At 38.5% G+C, this 22,538-nt stretch overlaps 1 protein-coding gene across 7 annotated transcripts in view; it reads left to right on the top strand.

The window, feature by feature from the left end:
* Window positions 1-22,538, top strand: part of SFMBT1 (Scm like with four mbt domains 1) — a 153,955-nt gene that overhangs the window by 60,261 nt on the left and 71,156 nt on the right. For 2 of the 7 annotated variants that reach the window (XM_074032472.1, XM_045386065.3), the window contains exon 2: window positions 2,170-2,232. The exons of the other annotated variants lie outside the window; for them this stretch is intronic. The gene's annotated coding sequence lies outside the window, so the exon portion shown is untranslated. The remainder of the gene's footprint in view (window positions 1-2,169; window positions 2,233-22,538) is intronic. 7 annotated transcript variants of the gene reach the window in all.

Raw genomic sequence — 22,538 nt, 5'->3', positions numbered from 1 at the left:
CTGCCTCCCGGGTTCACATCATTCTCGTGCCTCAGATTCCCGGAAGGCATGTTGCTTATAACACATGAAAACATGACCATTAGTAGCATAGTATTATTAAGGATTGAAAATTATACCAATAATTTTGTACTAAGCACTGTAAAGTGGAGTTGGTAAGTCCTAATCTTAGAAAACTGGCCACCTTTGTAATATTGCATTTAAGTTCACAAAATAATAATTTAGTGGTAGGAAAGAAACCGAATAATTTTTAAGGAAAGAATAGAAAAGTGGAGAAAAGAAATCCGGAAGAGGAATCTTTCTGTTTGACAGGTATAGAGATTTAACTGAAAATTTCTATATATTTAACATAGATACTTTTGGCTTTCAGAGAATGTTTACGTATGTTAGATTGAAAGATGTGGGGGTACTGAAGTCTATAAAAGCAACTATTGAGTTGTGACTAGGGTCTAATACTAACCAAATAGAAGGCTGCCAAGTGTCCTGCTGCTCTTTGGAAATAACAGGTAAGTAAGTAGACTGCTATTCTGCCAGTTAGGGTTTTGGTTTTACATCTTGCATATGAGTCTGTTTAGATTCCGAATTAATTATCATAACCTAGGCTGGTTTTTTCCTCGTGTCTATTTAACTTTTTGTGCCAAATTATTTTACAGATTTAATGTGTTATGTAGTACATCTCTAGTAGTGACCAGAGATTTACTCCTTTTTTGGAAGCACTTATTTTAAAAGCTCCTGAAGAGTTAGTTGTTTTGTGTTCTAAATAATTTATACTTTTTCTGAATAACTAATACTTGTTCGTTGTATCATTGTTGTTAAATGTTCAGCACGCCTCTTAGGTATTGGCTCAGGGTTTTGCAGCAGACATTCACCATGGTGTTTCCCCAAGGATGCCCTTGCAGCAGCATTACCCTGGAGTTGGGAGGCATTCTTGAGGGACAGATTCTTGAGGGACAGATTCTTGAGGGACAGGTTCTTGAGGTGTTCTTGAGGTACTGACCTGTATGGTTGCCTGTAGTGATTTTTGAGGGGTGGTAGCCTATCCAAAAGTTCTCAGTATTTATAACTGATGATCTAGTTCTTGTAGGATCTTAAACTTAAAAACATTCCAGTGAATTAATTGTACAGCATATGTATCTATAGTCTAGGCATCTTAAAATTCCAACATAGAGCTTTTAAAAATGCTTGTATGTTTAATGTAACAATACAAAGCAGCAAAATCCCCAGAGCATCCTGCCTTATAATCATGAGTTTATATAAAGTTTGGTGAGTGATTGGACCTCCCAAGGGTCTCTCTAAGTTAACCACTATAACTTCCCCTCAGCCCTCTTCTGGTTTGAGGCAGAGCCTCTTACTCCCTTGGGGAAAGACTTTGTTTTTTATGCTTTCGTGATGATTCTGACATTTTTGATGATGGCTGTTTATTACCTTTTGGCTGCTCTCTTAATTCAATGTTACTCCATTCCATTAAAGAGTTAATAAGGAAATGTGTTTTAATTTAAAAATGTGTACGGTATAAGTTTGCTAGGAGAGGTTAGAAGGGTATTTGTTGAGAAAAAAAAAAAGAAGGCATTTCACTTCCTTATGGGTTGGGAATCATCTTTGAAACAGTAAACATTCATTCTAGTAAGAGGCTTATTACAGCAGTAATAGTTGAGGGCTTGCTATGCAATAAACTTTTAAGTACATTAATTGAATAATCAAGGTAACTTTGTGAGATAGGTACTGTTGTTAGCATTTGCATTTTACAGATGAGGACACTGAGGCATAAACTGATTACTTCACTAATCAGCTGATTACTACACAGCAAGCACGCTGGGTACTTGGGACTCACACCCAGCAGTCTGGCTGCCAAGACCATATGCTTCCTTGCCAGGACTGCCCTGTTACTTTTGATATGGTGTTATCGTTCATATGTCTTGATTTTCTCCTGTTTTGAGGTCTAAGTAAACCACTTAAACATTTTGTATGTTGGTAAGTTGTAGCCTAGGTTCAGTAGCCTCTAAAGTAGTGTTCACAACAACCCTTCATCATATTCCCTATGTAACAGACAAGGAAACTGAACTGGTAAATGGTAGACTGTGCAACTTAAGCTGAATCTCATTTTTTGTGGTTAGTCTGTTATCTCACTAGTGGTCATTCCCCAGCATGTGAGTTTTGTTGTTCACTTTTCAGAGAAATATTTTGCCCAACTGATGAAGACAGAAGTGCAAAGTCTCATCTTAAGCACCTCTTCTGGTGAGTGATCTTTTTTGAGGTACTAACTATGCCAAGCTTTGGGTAGAACAAGTTTAGTTATACTCAGTATTCAGCTTCAGTTGATTTTTCAACCTCCTCAGGAGAATAATCTGCTTTTAATGTAATGTAATTGGCTTTTATGTTGCTTCTAGTTGTTTCTCAACAGTTCATGTGCCAGGGAATTTGTAGACATAATATCACATCTGAGGCAACAAGGAATTTAGTGGGGGAAAAAGTGAAGACTGTCAAATGGAGGTTTCTTTGGTCCTGTCGGAAGCTGTCTTTTCCTGGCACATATATGTGCACTTGATATCTTTAATTGACCTGTCTTTCTGATCTTCCATTGTGGCCATCAGGGAGCTTTCAAATCTTTCCTCCTCCTCTTCTCCTCTCCCAGTTGTCTTCCTTTTTGTGGGACTGGCTATACTGAGATGAGCACAGAGATGGCTATTTGTGGGGTAAAGACAAGTAACTGTCTAGGCCTGATTAGAATCACGTCTCTTTGGTTTGTGGTCAGTTCCTTAACCTAGAGCTAAGAACCTCAAAAACATTTGGAGGCCTTTATTTCAGGTTTCTGCTTTGTTCTGTCTGTAGCTGAGCTCTTAGAGTTAAATTACGTTAGTGTCCCTGACTGGTCTCTCGGCTATCTCTGTAAGGATTAAACTGCCCCATTGCCAGACTCCTTGTTGCTTAATGTAAATTTGATGAAGTGCCAGAGAGCTTTAAGCTACCCTACCAAATGTCAAAATTAGTCATATGGCAGTTCTTGATCATGGTAATTGGAAAGAGATTAGGAAGGGGAAAGACATCAAAATTCATGAATAATTCAAAATGTTCATTATTTTGTTTCCTAGCTCCACTTTCCCTTTTTCCTTTCATAAGTTTTTTTTTTTTTTTTTGCCAGAAATCACATTCTGAAATTTGATTTAAATCTTCATTGAGTACTTCTGTGTACTTAGTGTACCCTTCAGACATATCCCTTAGAGGTATAGCAAAATTAATACTAAAGGAACACTTTCTTTCAATTTGCATACGTATGTTTTTTGTTGGAAAATCAGAAATTATTTAGTTTTCATTTCTTTTTTTTTTTTTTTTTGAGACAGAGTCTCGCTCTGTCGCCCAGGCTGGAGTGCAGTGGCATGATCTTGGCTCACTGCAAGCTCCGCCTCCTGGGTTCATGCCACTCTCTGGCCTCAGCCTCCCGAGTAGCTGGAACTACAGGCGCCCGCCACCACACCCAGCTAATTTTTTGTATTTTTGTAGTAGAGACGGGGTTTCACCATGTTAGTCAGGATGGTCTCGATCTCCTGACCTCATGATCCGCCCACCTCGGCCTCCCAAAGTGCTGGGATTACAGGCGCGAGCCACCGCGCCTGGCCTAGTTTTCTTGTAGTAAGTATGATTGCCTGCCAATACCTTTTACATTCAATATTTTCTGGTGTCAAAAAGATACATTTTTAGCTATATCATTTGGTCTCAGAGGTTCAGTATATAAAATTATCTGAATATGAGTTTAAGTTAAACTTACCTATTTTAGAACTAATTAGTGGTTTATTCTATCAAAGTTTTAGTTTATTAATCATTTGAATTTACAAGTAATTATTTAAACAAGTATTTATTGAGTACCAGCTATGCTTCCGGAGCAGAGATTTTAGTCTGATTTGTTCCTTATTCTACACTGGTGCCTAGAACAGGACCTGACACATAATAGCCATGGACTCTGAGAGAAGTAGAATATATAGGCTGAAAACATTTTAATGTGATGTGTTTGCTGACCTGAGTAGTGAGAATTACCACTGTCAGATGAACATTGTTGATATTACACAAACTCAAGACATTTTTGAAACTATGTTGCCTCTCTTAGGAATGAACATACATTTCCTACAAGCTCCTCAGCATACTTTCTCTTCTCTTTAGCCAGGACTGGGTCACATGGCCACAAGGAAGACTCAGAATACAGTTACCTAACAAAGAGGCATGAGATTGGGCACAATCCAGTATATGAAACTTTGTTACCCGAACAAATGAGGGATTTAGTGGCAAAGAGGAAGAGGTAGAGAAAATGACTTGTTAGGCTACTAGTAGTGACCATTACAGAATTGGAGAGAATTGAATCTAGACTGGGTTTAACTTTGTACAATGCTGTGAAGAAAGTAGTTTCTTAGTGTATATACTAGTAAGGTGTTCATTAATTTAGAGTTTTGGTTTTAGCTTTTATCCTTTCATATGAATTAATCTGTTTTAGGGCCCTACTAGAATAAGATTTTAGAAGCTTATAGATGGCAGCATCTGTGTAGGTGCCATCCAGACTCTTGGTTACTCACCATTTTAAGTAGAACAGTATGGAACTTAGAAGTTAAATGAATGAATGAATAAAACGACTTGAGCATAGATCATCTAGGTCCATCACTCTATGGTATAAGACATACCTCACAATTATCCTTGTATTCTCTGAGCTCCAGGGAAGGAAAGTCCAGGGCCCAGAAAGACTAAGGAGCTCAGGCTCTGGAATCAGATGAGTTTTCAAATGCTGCCCCTGCTGCTTCCTATCTACGGTCATGCATGGCATGATGGTGTTTCAGTCAGTGGTGTACTGTATATATGACGGTGGTCCCATACAATTATAATGGAGCTGAAAAATTCCTATAGCCTAGTGATGATGTAGTAGCCATCCTAAAGTCATAGTGAGATACATTACTCATGTTTGTTGTGGTGCTGGTGTAAATAAACCTACTGCACTGGCAGTTGTATAAAAGCATCACACATATAGTTATGTTCGTTACATAATACTTGAGCATGATAATAAATGACTGTGTTTGTGGTTTATGTGTTTACTGTACTTTTTAATCATTATTTTAGAGTATATGCCTTTTACTTATTAAAAAAATTAACCTTAAGCCAGCCTCAGACAGGTCGTTCAGGAGGTATTCCAGAAGGAGGCATTGTTACCAAGGAGATGGCAGCTCCATGCATGTTATTGCTCCCGAAGGTCTTCCAGTGGGACAGGATGTGGACCGAAAAAATATTTTTGTATAGCTATACAGTGTTTGTATTTTAAGCTATGGTTTATTACAAAAAAGTCAAAAAAATTTTAACTCAAAAAGTTTATAAAGTTACAGTAAGCTAAGGTTAATTTATTATTGAAGGAAGAAAAGTATTCTTAAAACAAGTTTAGTGTAGCCTACATGTACAGTGTTTAGAAAGTCTACAGTAGTGTACAGTAATATCCCAGGCGTTCACATTCATTCACCACTCACTGACTCACCCAGAACAACTTCCCAGTCCTGCAAGCTCCATTCATGATAAGTGCCCTATATAAGTGTTCCATTTTTTATCTTTCATTTTTTTCCCTGAGACGGAGTCTCACTCTGTCGCCCAGGCTGGAGTGTAGTGGCATGATCTCGGCTCACTGCACCCTCCACCTCCCAGGTTCAAGCAATTCTCCTGCCTCAGCCTCCTGAGTAGCTGGGAATACAGGCACCCGCCACCACACCCAGCTAATTTTTGTATTTTTAGTAGAGACAGGGTTTCACCATGTCAGCCAGGCTGGTCTCGAACTCCTCACCTCAAGTGATCTGCCCACCTTGGCCTCCCAAAGTACTGAGATTACAGGCGTGAGCCACCGCGCCTGGCCTCATTTTCTATCTTTTATGACATATTTTGACTATACCTTTTCTATGTTTAAATATGTTTAGGTACACAAATACCATTGTGTTACATTTGTCTACAGGTTTGTAGCCTAGGGGCAGTAGGCTATACCGTATAGCCTAGTTGTGTAGTAGGCCACACCATCTAGGTTCGTGTAGTACACCCTATGATGTTTGAGTAATGACAAAATTGCCAAACAACAAATTTCTCAGAATATATCCTCATTATTAAGCGATGCATGACTGTATAGGAACTGACATGTTAACTTTTCCTCATCTGTAAAATGGAGTTTTCATTGTATGAGTTAAGCAGAATAGCTAGGATTAAATAAGAGATCATTAAAAAATAATAAACACTTAAATATTAAGCTTACCATGTGTCAGACAGTGTTGTGTGTGCCTATTTAGCATACAATACATAAAAAGTGCCAGGGACATACATAGTAGGTACTCAATCTTTTTTCTTGATAAATGGTTAACAAGCATTTGTTCTATTGAAATGAAGTTTCTCATGTGTGGACATGAGAAAACTGAGAAACAGCAACCATGAAATTACAGAATAGTTTCAAGTCTTTTCATAACTGAACATGGTCTTTTCCTTTTATCTTTTTATAATACTTTAGGATGGCTACTACATCATCACTAGGCCATAGGAATTTTTGACAGTGCTTATGTTGGTGAATGAAATAGCTCCTGATTTAATCATAACAAAGACATACTGTTTCAACATGTGCTCATGTTACTGGCTCCCATAAATAAAGCATTTAATTGATGAAAATGTAATCATATTTGAACTCTGGAAGAGCTACCATTCCAGCCTATAAGATAATATAAGGATAAATAAATGATTTTAAATACTTTTGTCATATTTTGGTACAGTGAGGATAATTTCAGAACTGCAATTTAGTCATCTTGGTATCTGGCAAAGAGGAGGTGCTCGATATCCTGGTACTAATCAGTAATTGCTAAGGAAGCAGGGCTGCAAAGTGGTCATACTTAGCAACTGTGGACCAGGGATTTATAGGGTGGTCAGCCTGAGATTTCCAAACTCATTATAGTATGAATCATTATAGTATGAATATATATACACATAGTATTTAGTATAGTATTCATTATATGTTATATATAATATATAGGTGTATATAATATATTATAATATATACTATATAGGTGTATATATGTTATAATACTATATAATATACAGGCATATATAACATAATGTATAGGTATATATTATATATTATAACATATATATAATATATTATATATAATATATAGGTATGTAACATAATATATAATATATAGGCATATAATATAGGCATATAATATGTATTATAATATAACATGTAGGTATATAATATATATTATAATAATATATAACATAGGTATATTATATATAATATGTAACATATAGGTAATATAATAAATGTTACCTATAATAATATATAACCTATATTCAATATAGTATTCATTATGGTATGAATTTTTAAATATTTATGCCTGAGATTATTGAAAGACATACATTAAAGAAAGCTAGAAAATTTGTCATTGAAGTGCCTGTATTGGAAAGTATGTGGGTGTTGAAATTGGAATTTTTAAAAATAAGGCAGCATAAATTACTGAATTGCTATGGGGAAGTGCCTTCAAGGCTGATTGGTAAACCTGGAGAAGGTGAAATGTAAGATGGGATTGAAGCCAACGAGGAGGTTCCCAAGGGGCAAAAAAAAGAATTGGCCCCATTCTTGCTGTCTAAAATAGTTTTTTATTATGTTCAGATGAAGCATCATGGGTGAAAAAAGCTTATAAATTGGAGATACTACACGGATAAGGGGTGTAATAATTACACTTTTGTTGATTGAAAACATTTTCCTGAAAACTCCAAGAGCAAACCTTTAGTGGTGAGGAAAGTAATCGTATTGCCCTATTTTGCACTGAAACTCATCATAATTTTTCTTCCTCAAACCATTCCTACTTCAGACCTTTTTCCATAAGTGGCAGTTCTATCCTTCCAGTTGCTTAGGGCAGAAACTTCAGTCAGCCCAGATGCTGCTGAAAATTTCTTTTCACTTGTCCTGTCCTGGGCCTAGCCACCAATACCTTTCACTCGGATTATTCTGTAGTCTTTTTAGTTGGTCTTCCTGCTTCTGCTCTTGCTTTGTTCTCACATAGCTGCAGAGTGATCCTTTTAAAAAATAAATTGTGTTCCTCCTCTCCTCAGAATCTTTCGGTGGCTTCCCCAAAGCCAAAATCTTCACAGCAGCCTGCAAGTTCATGTAAAATATGACTCCCTGATAGCTTCCTGAGTTCATCTCATAGCATCTCTGCTGTGATCATTTTGTTCCAACCGCTGTGGCCTCAGATATGCCACACAAGCTCCCACTTCAGAGACTGCACTTTTTGTTTTTCTGCCTTGAATATTCTTCGGCAGGTACCCACATGGCTCACTTCCTCATTTCCCTCTGGTGTTGTTTCATGTTACCTCAACTAAGACTTTGATCACTTTGTTAAAAGTAGGACTCTCTGTCCTCCTCCCTTGTTCAGTTTTTTTCCCCCTAACATTTGTTTCCATTCAACATACATATTATAGTTGACCCTTGAACAACACAGGGGTGTTGACCCCACATGCAGCTGAAGAGCTGCATATAACTTTTGACTTCTCAAAAACTTTACTAATAGCCTACTGTTGACCAGAAGCCTTACCAAGAACATAAGCAGTCAATCAACACATATTTTATGTGTTGTATATTACATACTGTTTTCTTAAAATAGAGTAAGCTGGAGAAAAAAATGTTACAAAGAAAATCATAAGGAAGAGAAAATATATTAATATTGACTCTTCATTGAGTGGAAGTGGATCATCATAAAGGTCTTCATCCTTATCATCTTCACATTGAGTAGGCTGAGGAGGTATCAACCCCTCTTCCACTATTTGCTTTAGTTTCAGTGCCATATCATAGAGGGATCTTGTCATAAAAGCAGTCCTGAATAATCCGAACCCTTCTGCCAGATTGTCAATGTTGATTTATTTTCTAGCACTGCTTCTTCTACATCTTCTTCCTTATTGGCACTTCTTCCTTATTGACACTCCATCAAGTCGTCTTCTGTTAATTCCTCTAGTGTGCTGTGTATTAGCTCTTGAATTTCTCCACAATCTGTATCTTTTTTTTTGTTTTTTTGAGATGGAGTCTTGCTCTGTCGCCCAGGCTGGAGTGCAGTGCTGCGATCTCACTTCAACCTCTGCCTCCTGGGTTCAAGCGATTCTCTTTTCTTAGCATCCCGAGTAGCTGGGATTACAGGCGTGTGCCACCACATCAGGCTAATTTTTGTTTTGTTTTTTTTTTTTTTTTTTGAGACGGCATCTCGCTCTGTCGCCCAGGCTGGAGTACAGTGGCTGGATCTCACCTCACTGTAAGCTCCGCCTCCCAGGTTTACGCCATTCTCCTGCCTCAGCCTCCCGAGTAGCTGGGACTACAGGCGCCCGCCACCACGCCCGGCTAGTTTTTTGTATTTTTTTAGTAAACGGGGTTTCACCGCATTAGCCAGGATGGTCTCGATCTCCTGACCTCGTGATCCGCCCGTCTCAGCCTCCCAAAGTGCTGGGATTACAGGCTTGAGCCACCGCGCCCGGCCAATTTTTGTATTTTTAATAGGAGGTTTCACCATGTTGGCCAGGCTGGTCTGGAACTCCTGACCTCAAGTGATCCACCCACCTCAGCCTCCCAAAGTGCTGGGATTGCAGGTGTGAGCCATGGCACCTGGCCCATGATCTATATCTTAACCCTTCACCTCCGACCTTTTTGGCCATATCTACAGCCTCTTTCATGATTTTTGTGATTGGCTCTGTTGTCAATCCTGTGAAGTTATGTAGGACATCTGGACAGTTTTCTCTAGCAGGAGTCTATTGTTTCAGGCTTGATGGCTTTCAGGACTTTTTCTATAACAATGAAATTTTCAACAGTGTAATCCTTCCAGACTTTCATTATGTTCTATCACGGTTCTCTTGCATAGTGTTGACAATCCTTTCCATAAAGGAATGTGTGTAATGAGCCTTAAAGGCCCTTATGAGCTCCTGATCTAGATACTGAATTAGAAACATTGTGTTTGGGGGCAAGTAGACTCCCTTCATTGCTTTTGGTGTTGAACTCATGGGGAGAGTTGAACTCATGGGTGGCTGGGGGCATTGTCAAATATCAAAAGAACGTTAAGAAGCAGACCCTTACTGGCAGGGTACTTCCTGACTTCAGGGAGAAATCATTGATGGAACCAATTCAGAAAAAGGGTTCTTGTTGTCCAGGCCTTATTGTACAATCAAAAGACTAGCAGCTGGCTTTTATCTTTTCCCTTCGAGGTGTGGGGGTTAGCGGGCTGTCCTGATTATAAACCCAACTGCACTTGCTCAGAATAGTCAAGTTAGCCTATCCCTTCCTCCCTTAAATCCTGGTGCTTTCTTCTCCTCCTTACTAATAAATGTCCTTTGTAGCACATTTTCCCCCAAAATAGAGCACTTTCATCAGCATTAAAAACCTGTTCCGGCTGGGTGCAGTGGCTCATGCCTGAAATCCCAGCATTTTGGGAGGCCAAGATGAGAGGATTGCTTGAGCCCAGGAGTTCCAGACTAGTCTGTTCAATATAGTGAGACCTCGTCTCTACAAAAAAGTAAAAAGAAAAAAATTAGCTGAGCGTAGTGGCACGTTCCTGTAGTCTTAGCTACTAGGGAGGTTGAGGTAAGAAGATTGCTGAGCCTGGGAAGTGGAGGTTGCAGTGATCCGAGCTCATGCCATTGCACTCCAGCCTGGGTGACAGAACAAGACCCTGTCTCAAAAAAACCCCACAGAAACCTATTCAGGTGGAAATCCTTTCTCCTCAATGATTTTCTTAATGGCATTGGGGAACTCATTTGCTGCCTGTTGGTCAGCAGAAGCTGCTTCTCCTATTAAAATTTTAAAGCCAAAGCACTTTCTGAAATTACCAAAGCATCCTTTGCTGGCATTAAATCCTCCAGCTTTATATCCTTAACCTTTTTTTTTTTTTTTTTTTTTTTCTGAGATGGAGTTTCACTCTTTTTGCCCATGCTGGAGTGCATCGGCTCACCGCAACCTCTGTCTCCTGGGTTCAAGTGATTCTCCTGCCTCAGCCTCATGAGTAGCTGGGATTACAGGCATGCGCCAGCACGCTTGGCTAATTTTATGTTTTTAGTAGAGATGGGATTTCTCCATGTTGATCAAGCTGGTCTCCAACTCCCTACCTCAGGTGATCCACCCACCTCAGCCTCCCAAAGTGCTGGGATTACAGGTGTGAGCCACCACGCCCGGCCTCCTTCACCTTTCTTTTGCTTTAAGTTGTCATATAATGACTTCACTTCTTCTCAAGTCATACAAAAGTTTATAGGTATGCCTTTCTACAGCAGTCGTGCACCCACATAAAAGCTGCATTTTCAACGTGAGATAAAAATGTAATTAACACAAAATGCAAGGTTTTTGCACCTGTTGGCATAGTTGCAGTGATGGCTTCACACATTTCCTTTGCTTTTTTTTTTTTCTTTAAACAATGGTCCTTATGCTGGATTTACTTATCTTGAAATGGAGGCAGCTGCAGCTGTAGACCTCAATCTGTTGTATATATCAAGTAATCCAGCTTTTTCTTACGATGTCACCACTTCTCTCTGCTTCTTGAGAGCACATCCGGCATCTCTAGTGGTACTTTCTATGGGTCTTAGGGTGTTATTAAATACAGTACTGCAGTAAGCATCATGAAAAATGTGTAAGCACCATGGGAGATCACTTTTTATTGTGATATTATTTATGCATTTTACTGGAGAGACGAACTGCCCATGTGGAGATGATTAGTGTCACAGCATTTTAAGCAGATAGTCGCAACACTTGAGGTCAAGGCAATAGCAACAGGAGATAGCTACAAAATGATTGCAGTAGCACAATATATACTACACTTAATTTTGTGTAGTTATGATGTAAAACTGCATCTTTAGGTTTGTTTACATTTCTCAGGACTGGGAATGACACCATGTACAGTCTGTGTTTGTACAAGTTTTGATATTTTTTAACTTTGAATAATAGATTTGTATATATTTTAAAGTGGTAAATGATAAAATAGACTAATACTGCATGTATTTTATGCATTTACAACACACCCTTTTCTTAATTTTTTGATATTTTTAAGCTACATGGTTTGTCTGCAAGTTTTTTCAAATTGTCATAAATCTCCAAAAATTTTTTCGAGATAGTTATTTTTAAAAATCTGTAAGTGGACCCATGTATTTCATGCCCATGTTGTTCAAGGCTCAACTGTAATTATTGTATTGCTGGCTATCTACACACTTTATGAGATTCGTGAGGGCAGGTTTCAAAATATTTGTTCACCTAGAACAAATGTGGTGTGGCAATAATACGTGCTCAGTAAATATTTATTGACAAAGAATTCCATGACACACTACTATTGATTCATAGAGCCTCCTTTAAATAAAATAACTGCTATTTACTGTTAATATAAGTTCTGGTGAATGGCAGTACTAATTTAAGCACTCTGTTACTAATGGTGGGAAGTGCCACACTATAGTCTACAGCTTCCTTTGTAGTTGGATGGGGTCTTGTGACTGGATTTTAATTAGTGGAATGTGGGTGGAAGGGACGTACCGCTTTTAGGTCTGTCCCATGAAAACCTCCCATGTGTGATCCCCTACAGTGAATGATTTGTGAAGATTTTGTTGAAGATGGTAGAGGTATGTGGTGGAAGGCTTTTGGCTTCATGAATAATCATATGGTGGAGAGTTGTCTACTGATTAGGGACACCTGTTTGGACTTCATTTCTGTGGGAAATACATATCTGTTGGATTAAGCAATTGAAAATTGAAATTTATCTGTTAAAGCACAGCATTACCTTAACTGATAACAAACCAGTAACAGCCAAATTGTTTTCTTTCTCCTTCTGTTACATATCCTAAGGGTAACCCAGATATCTTGTCTCTTTTTTGTTTTTTTTTTGGTCATTGGCTTCTGTATTTGAAAAGTTATTTAAAAGCATAGTTGTGTCCTTGAATATAAGTACTATTTTTATAGTTTTACTGAGATATATTTCACAGACCATAAAACTCACTTATTTAAAGTTTACAGTTAAGTAGTTTTTTAATTCGCGGAATAGTACAACTCTCACCACAGTCTAATATTAGAATGTTTTAATACTCCCAAAAGCAACCCTGTACATAGTAGTAGTAGTTATCTATTACCTTTTCTCTGCCAGCCCTTGGCGACCACAATCTACCCTCTGTCTCTGTGAATTTGCCTATTCTGGTCATTTTATATAAATGGAAGCATGTAATATGTGGCCTTTAGTGTCTGTCTTCTCATGTACAATATTTTCAAGGTTATCCTTGTTGTAGTATGTATTCGTACTTCATTTCTGTTTATGGCTGAATAATATTCCATTATATTATATATATTACATTTTACTTATGCATTAATTGGTTGATACATTTGATTTGTTTCTATTTTTTGACTATTATAAATAATACTACAAACATTCACGAACAAGTTTATGTTTGGACATATGTTTTCGTATGTCTTGGGTATATATTGAGGAGTGAAATCCTGGGCCATATGGTAACTTTATGTTTAACATTGAGGAACTGCCAGACTGTTTTCCCAGGTGGCTGCATCATTTTAACATTCCCACCAACATTGCCTTTATGTTTTGTTACCACCAGAGGAGCAGGGTCACCTGATAAGTGTAGTTCCTTAAGGGCTGTAGGTGGGGAGTGCTCACAGAGGCGCCTGGGGGTGGCAGGCAGTGTGAGGTTGACCTCTCTCCTGCCTCTTCTCCTTCTACTTGTTCTTGCTTGCTTACTTGGCACCAACTACCCTGGCCTCCCTGCTATTCCTGGAACATAGCTCACACTCACATGCTCTCCCCTTTAGGCCCTTTGTGCTGGCTTTTCCCTCTTCCTGGCATGCTCTTTCCTTCTATGGCTCCCTCAAGGCTTTGTCCATGTTACCTTCTCAATGAAGCCTCCTTTCTCTCCACCCGATTTAACCACCCCACACTGTCATTCCTCCCCAGCTCTATCACTTATGACGTTTAGAGAAAGTATTACACTTTCTTCCTTACAGTAAAATACAAGTTTCATGAGGGCAGAGATTTTGGTCTGTTTTCTTCACTGATATATCTCTAATTTTTTTTTTTTATTGTACCTGACACATAGTAAGTTTCCAGTAAATATTTATTGAAAGAATGAATAAATAGCTTTCCATGTCAATAAATGCATTTTTTTGTCTTAAAATTTTAAATCACTGAAGTAAACATATGAGTATATTTTTATCTTGAAAAGTTTACCAAATGCAGTTAAAACAAACAGACCCTTTTGCCCTGCCCTGAATCTCAATTTCCTGTTAATGATTTGGATGTATTCTTCCTGACCATGTTAAAGGTATCTGCACATATACATATGTGTACCTGTAGAAATATGTAGTTTTGTTTTTGTTCGGTTTTATATAGATATAGGTTATATGTATATGTCTATATAAAACTACTATCCAAATCCAAAGCTTATTTCATCACCCCAGCATAAACTTTATGCTTACTAAGCTGTCTTATTCTTTTTAACTTTCATCTTGTGGATGTGCCATTATGTATTGATTGACCCTGAGGTTTCCAGTTTTTTCTTTTCTTTTTCTTTTTCCTTTTTTTTTTGAGACAAAGTCTCACACTGTCGCCCAGGCTGGATGGCAGTGGTGTGATCTCAGCTCACTGCAACCTCCGCCTCCCGGGTTCAAGTGATTCTCCTGCCTCAGCCTCCTGAGTAGCCGGGATTACAGGCGCCCGCCACTAGGCCTGGCTGATTTTTTTGTATTTTTAGTAGAGACGGAGTTTCACCATGTTTTTCAGGCTAGTCTCGAACTCCTGACCTTGTGATCCACCTGCCTCGGCCTCCCCAAGTGTTGGGATTACAGGCATGAGCCACCGCGCCCGGCCTCCAGTTTTTTCTTAATATAGGCATTGCTCAAGGAACCATTTTGGTTCTTGCTTCTTTGTACACATGGGGATGTTTCTCTGTGTATGCCCTGAAATGAGGACAGTTTAAACTCTTTCTTTGAAGTTGTTGTGCTACTTATTTCCTTATTGTCTCTGAATATTTTTCTGAAATATATTGGAAGTGGAATTGGTGGGTTGTAGAGAATGCAAGTTAAAATTTTGATAGAATAAAATTTCTCTCTAAAAGGGCTATATCCGTTTGTGCTCCTGAACTGATAATGACGGCTTCCATTTCTCCATGTCTTCAACCATATTCAGTGTTACTAATCTTTTGTTTTTGCTAATCTGGGTGAAAAATAAAATTTTAGCTGTTGAGGTTGAATATATTTTCATGTGATTACCAGTCATTCCCTACAATTATCGTTCATATCTGACCTTTTAAAAAAGTGTCCATGTTACTAGGTTTGGTCTTATTTATTTAATAGGTGCTATTATGGCTATTAATATTTTGTCTGCTATATATGCTGGAGATAGTTTTTTCTGTAGCTCATTAAAAAAATTTGTTTATGGTTCTTTTTGCAAGTTGAAAGTTTTAAGTATTTAGTCAAAGGTATCCATTTTATGGCTTCCTTGCTTAAGGAAATCTATGCTATTCCAAGGCTATAACCATATTCACATATGTTTTCTTTTAATTTCTTTGGAATCTTCTTTTTCATGTTTTTCTCTTTTAATTCACCTGGAATTTATTTATGTGGCAGCATAAAGTAAGGTTCTAATTTTTTTTCCTCCCAAAATGGATAGGCAATTCTTTAACACTGTTTGTGTCCTTTCATGATTTATATGGAATGCCCTGTTTATCACAAACTGCACTGTCGTAAAAATTGATATGTTTTGTTCAACTTTATTTTACTTTATTGATGTTTGTCTTTTCTTATGCTAATGTTACACTATTTTGATTTAGGAAAAAAATTTCTTTTTAGGGATGGGGTCTCACTATGCTGCCCAGGTTGGTCTTGAACTCCTGGCCTCAAGTGATTCTCCTGTCTTGGCCTCCCAAAGTGCTGAGATTACAGGCATGAGCTGCTGGGCCTGGCCTAATATTTTGATGGAAGGAACTTGCCTTATGTCATCTTTTACAAAAATGTAGCTGGATTGTACATTTTCTCTTTTAGATGCATTTCATTTTATGTTTTGTTTTTGCTCTATCACCCAGGCTGGAGTGCGGTGGCATGATCCTGGGTCATTACAGACTCTGCCTCTCAGACTCAAGCAATTCTCAGCTTCCTGGCTGGCTGCGCCGTGGCTCATGCCTGTAATCCCAGCACTTTGGGGACTCTGAGGCGAGAGCAGATCACCTCACCTGAGGTCAGGGAGTTCAAGACCAGCCTAGCCAACATGGTAAAACCCTGTCTTTACCAAAAATACAAAAATTAGATGAGCGTGGTAGCACACACTGCAATCCCAGTTACTCAGGAGGCTGAGGCACGAGAATTGCTTGAGCCTGGAGGTAGAGGTTGCAGTGAAACAAGATTGTGCCACTGCACTCCAGCCTGGGTGACAGAAGTAGACTGTCTCAAAACAAACCAACAAAAAAATCTCGGCTTCTTGAATAGCTGGGATTACAGGCATGTGTCACCACACTTAGCTAATTTTGTTTCTTTAAATTTTTCATAGAGATATGAGGTCTTACTATATTGCCCAGGCTGGTCTGCAACTCCTGGGCTGAAGCTCTCTTCTCACCTTGGCTTCCCACAGTGCTGGGATTACAGGCATGAGCCACTATGCCCGGCTTATATGCATTGTAAAATTAGCTTATCAAGTCAAATACAGTGGCCTATTGGTTCAACCATAGAATTAGAAGGAAAAAAAATGCCCTATTGGGATTTGGAGAAGAAAACCATTTCTCTAACACAATTTCCAATGGCCATGTATGGTGTATTGTATGCTTATGCTATATTTTACTTAACAATTTCTCATTGTTGTCTAAAATCTTTAAAAATATTGGCTCCACAATTTAACTTTCTTTGTTTTCTTTTTTTTCCAGTTTAGGTTATTCTTGAGTTTGGGTTTTGTTTAGAACTTTCAGTGGTTTTATACATTTATTAGTACCAGTTTATTCAACTGAGATGGATTTGCCCTGTATTGGGTTTATAAAATCATGAAAAGGTTTGGGTCAGATTTTTTTCTTTTTTTTTTTTTTTTTGGTACAGGGTCTTGCTCTGCCACCCAAGCTGGAGTGCAGTGGTGCAAACTTCGCTCATCGCAACCTTGGCTCACTGCAACCTCTGCCCTGGGTTTGAAGTTCTCCCACTTCAGCCTCCTGAGTAGCTGGGATTACAAGCATGTGCCACCACACCCAGCTAATTTTTTTTTTTTTTACTTTTTGTAGAGACAGAGTCTTGCCATATTGCTCATGCTTATCTTGAACTCCTGAGCTCAAGTGATTCACCACCTCGGCCCCCTCAAAATGCTGGGATTACAGACGTGAGCCGCCGTGCCTGGCCTCAAGATTTAATTTAGATGATATGAGTGACTAAGATTTTTCTCTCAAAATTGAACTAAAACCTTGACTTTATCAGAGTTTATTTTTTAATCTCTCTAGTCAAACATGTAGCAGTGGGTTAAAACAATAAAAATGAAACAACAAACAACTTAATGAAACAGTAGAAGATTTCTGTCCCTGAGTTACGTTGGCATTTGACAAATGCAAGGACAATGTTTAATTTAGATAGTCAAATAAAACGTAGTGACAGTTGACTATGGTAAGAGTGAAAGGCCGACAGAAAGCTACACCTGTTGGGGAATGGGAACAGAAAATATAAGGTGACTCTACCACTGACTGCACTGTCAAGGTCAGAGTTAACTTTGCAGATCTGCTGAAAATGGAGCATCTAACTTGCTGAATTGTTGCAATTACTATATTTAACAACATACTTGAAATTATTGTTGGACTTGTATCTATTGAGTTGAGGGATAAGTGTACAAAATCAAATATTTCAATAGGAATTTTCTTGCTAACTGCCTGGTATTTTTTGAATTAAAGTTTTTTTTTTTTTTTTTTCCCCCAACCACCGAACGTATCAGTGATCTTTAGAACCACACTGAGGTCCTGTCCTTTCTAAGCCCTTTAAAAGTTACTTAGGTCAGATATGTTAAATCATTTGGCTGAGGATATTTCCCACAGAAATTTATCTTGCATTATTGCAACTTCCCCATGTAATCACTCATCTTACTCAATGTTTATCTTAGCCTTGAAAACAAAGGGCATTAACATGAAGCCAGGTTACTACTACTAGGCTCAGAGTTGGACTGTATGTGTAATCTAAAACAAGATGGGAGGGCTGAGGCAGGTGGATCACTTGAGGTCAGGGGTTTGAGACCAGCCTGGCCAACATGGTCTCTACTAAAATACAAAAAGTACAAAATTAGCCAGGCGTGGTAGCTCACGCCTGTAATCCCAGCTACTTGGGAGGCTAAGGCAGGAGAATTGCTTCAAGCTGGGAGGCAGAGGTTGCAGTGAGCTGAGATTGCGCCACTGCACTCCAGCCTGGGCAACAGAGCGGGACTTTGTCTAAAAAAAACCCAACAAGATGGGAGGGGAAGATTTTGTCTAACATATTTGTTGTTCAGATGACTTTTAGGTCTTTTAAAAAATCTGTTAACATTCCATGGTAGTTTTATATTGATGTTACCACTTAAAAATGAAATAGCTATTCAGTTTGATTTTTCTGCTGGGGTTTAGTTGTTCTTTTTTAGTATTTATCTTGAAAGCTTATTTTTTCCAATTAGCTTTGCTTTTTCAATTTTTATTTCTATTTCTTGGAAGTATTTAACATTTCTTCAGGCTTCAGTATATTATCTTAGAACCCCTTCCAAATATCTAAGTACCTATTTAGTTCACTAAAGTATTAAATAAGATGACTACGATCCAGATCAGTTAATTCATGAGAATTTATTTATTTTTACATTTATTTATTTATTTATTTATTTATTTATTTATTTTTACTTATTTATTTTTGAGACAGGGTCTCTCCCTGTTGCCCAGGCTAGAATACAGTGGTATGATCATTGCTTATGGTAACCTCAGACTCCTGGACTCAAGAGATCCTTCCGCCTCAGGCTTCCAGAGCACTGGGACTATAGGGGTGAGCCATTGGGCCCAGCCTTATAAGCACTTATTTAAATGAATAACTCTTTTTTTTTTTCTTTTTTTGAGACGGAGTCTGGCTCTGTTACCCGAGCTGGAGTGCAGTGGTGTGATCTTGGCTCTCTGCAGCCGCAGCCTCCTGGGCTCAAGCGATTCTCTTCTCAGCCTCCCAGATGGCTGGGATTACACGTGCCCACCACCATACCCAGCTAATTAGTGTGTGTGTGTGTAGTAGAGATGGGGTTTTACCACGTTGGCCAGGCTGGTCTCAAACTCCTGACCTCAAGCAATCTGCCCACCTTGGCCTCTCAAAGTGCTGGGATTACAGATATGAGCCACCTCACCAGGCCTTAAATGAGTAACTCTTAGTGTATTCTGTTCACTACAAGAGGGTGATAATACCAAAATAAGTGATAAACAATGACAGTAAAACAATTTAATATGAACAGAAAATAAAGGAAAAGTGAATTAAATTTTCATACACTAAGCTCCTGGACATTTCACTGGTTTTTTTTTTTTTTTTTTTTTTTTTTAAACTGCATAAAAAGACAGCAGGCTAACAATAAAGAGAGAGCGTTAACAGATGTTCCACAACAGAAGGCTTCATCAGTCTATTTCTTGTGATCCTGTTAAGATGATGAACTGATTGCTCATTGGCTAAAATCTAAACGATTGATGTAAGATTGAAAGAATGTCATAACCGTAGCTTTCTGCTACGTAAAACTTGCATCTCTCCCACTTCATGCCTTTTGGCTTTGAAGTTTCATTATTATTTTTGTACTTTGTGGCTCTCTGCACAAAATACTCTAGCATGTTCCAAGAGTTTATGAACATAAACGGTAGATGACATCTCCAAAGGCTAGTGACCCAACAGATACTTGTTTAGCACTGACTTCGTTCTGTCAAAACCATGCTGAAGTGTCAAGACTTTATATGTGGAGATTATCTACTAAATTAGAGCCATAGGAATTTGGACTTGTCAACAACCTGCTTAAAACAGTGCCCCAGTACATAGGCAGTCCTCAGTAATTATTAATTGCTGTTATCCCTTCTCTTCCTGTTCAATCTTTTATCTGCTACTTACTCTATTGGTTCACATGCTCTAGCCACAGCAGCCTTCAGGTCCTTCCCACCATAGAGCCTTGGTTTATTCTATTCTTGGTGCCTGGAATAGTCCTCCTTTTCTCCCCCTTCTGCCTAGCTGCTGTATCATTTTCTCAGGGACACTGTCAGTGACCTCATTTTAGGTTAGACCTGCCTTTATATTCTTTCTTATCGCCTAGTACTTTTACTTCATAGCAGTTTAAATAATTTTTTTATTGTTGGCTTAATTTGTTTCCCTCCGGTTGAAAATAAGCTCCATGAAAGTAGGAGTCATATCTCTCTTGATTGCTTTACCCCATCCCCTACAGTAGTGGTTGGTAAGGAGCTGGTGTTTGATACGTATATGGGGAATGAATAAATTAGTAGGTGGAGTGATACAGTTTGGATGTTTTGGGCTTGGGGTAGAAAAGTAAACTGAGGGAAGAGAGCACATTTAGAAGCCGTAAACATCACTCTCAAGTTTCTGTTCAATTGTTCCCATCTTTGAAAGTGTGGGTTTCGGTGCTTATATTCTGTGATACGATTTGGGATAACTGGCATTTATCTCAAGTGGAATGTCCACAATCTTAATAGTTATCAAAACTTTTCTACGCTCATTATGAAATGAAAATTTAAAATCTGAAAAAGATCTTTATTTGTTTTACAGATAAAAAATGGACATAATATGGTAGTGTATCAGATTGCACTATTAGTTATCAGTAGAGCTGGCACTAGAACCTAGGTTTCCTTACCTCCCCACCTTTTTTTTTTTTGAGGCAGGCTTTCACTCCCATTGCCCAGGCTGGAGTACAGTGGCTCACTGCAGCCTCACCCTCAGCCTCCTGGGCTCAAGCAATTCTCTTGCCTCAGCCACCCAAGTAGCTGGGACTACAGGCATGCTCTACCACACCCAGCTAATTTATATATATATATATATATATTTTTTTTTTTTTTTTTGGACAGGGTTTTGCTGTGTTGCCCAGGCTGGTCTTGAACTCCTGGGCTCAAGTGATCTGCCTGCCTTGGTCTCCCAAAGTGCTAGGATAACAGGCATGAGCCATGCACCCGGCCATCCCTACCCATTTTAAGCTATTGTCCTTTAGGTAGCTGGTACCTTTTCAGATATATAAAAGTGATATAAGGATGTATTAAAAGCTAAACTTTTTCTTCATGATTAAAGTTGCTTATGAGAATCATTTACTGGGGGGTCTAATACACACTCAAAACTTTTGAGAGTTATATAATTGCTTGATCCTGCAGAATATCGCCCCCAAAGCTGTGCTGTTAAGTACCCATCCCAATTCTACAGTTTTCTGTATTGTCGCTCTTGCAGTTAGTTCATGCCCTACCTTCCTGAAGCAGCTCTTTTCTCCCTTTCATTTCCTCTTTCTAATCTATTAGGCACATATTAAGATAATATCTTAGATTATTTTACATGTATGTAAGGCAAGAATAGATTCATCCATATTGCAACATGGATGAACCTCAAAAACATAAGTGAAAGAAAACCAAGTATGAAAGACCACATTTCTTATGGTTCCATTTATGTGAAATGTTTGGGAAAGGCAAAATCTGTAGAGACAAAGCAGATGAATGGTTGCTTGAGCTTAGGGATGGAATGGGAAGGAACTGCAAGTGGGCATTTGGCTTTTTTTCAGGATAATAGAAATATTCTCAAATTCAATTATGATGGTTACACTTTGTACATTTACTAAAAATTATTAATTTGTACACTTGAAATGGGAAATTTTGGTATGTGATTTGTATCCCAATAAAGCTTTTTTTTTCTTTTTTTGAGACAGTGTCTGGCTCTGTCACCCAGGCTGGAGTGCAGTGGTGTGATCTTGGCTCACTGCAACCTCTGTGCCCCAGACTCAAGCCATCCTCCCACCTCGGCCTGCCGAGTAGCTGAAACTACAGGCGTGCACCACCATACCCAGCTAGTTTTTGTATTTTTAGTACAGATAAGGTTTTGCCTTGTTGCTGAGGCTGGTCCCAAACTCCTGGGCTCAAAGTGATCCTCTCACCTCAGCCTCCCAGAGTGTTGGGATTATAGGCGTGAGCCACCGCATCCAACCCTAAAGCTGTTTTTTAAAAAAAGAATAAGCAGGTTCCAAACTTATTTTGGAGGAATTCTCTTTGTAATTGTAGGCTAATACAGTTGATATTTATGGTTCTGCATAATATTCTAGATAAATGAAATGGAAAATTAGATAAAGTAATACTGAATCTTGAATCATATTTGTTGTGTAAGACAGCATTGAAAGCTAACTCCCCCCTCTCCCTAGGAAACCATTAGGAACTGGAGTTTTGTGGATAGGAATCTTGGTGCTAAGTATGGTAATGTAAATTTAAAGGGTAATGATTCATATGCATCTTTGTTGTGAGTTTTAGATTTATTATCGAATTCTCGATAGTGTGCATTCTCTACACATACAGACGCACAT

This window comes from Macaca fascicularis, chromosome 2 (genome assembly GCF_037993035.2).
Source record: "Macaca fascicularis isolate 582-1 chromosome 2, T2T-MFA8v1.1".
NCBI classification, from domain to species: Eukaryota; Metazoa; Chordata; class Mammalia; order Primates; family Cercopithecidae; genus Macaca; species Macaca fascicularis.
Note: the sequence above shows the minus strand (reverse complement) of the source record. Positions and strands in the feature narration are given on the sequence as shown.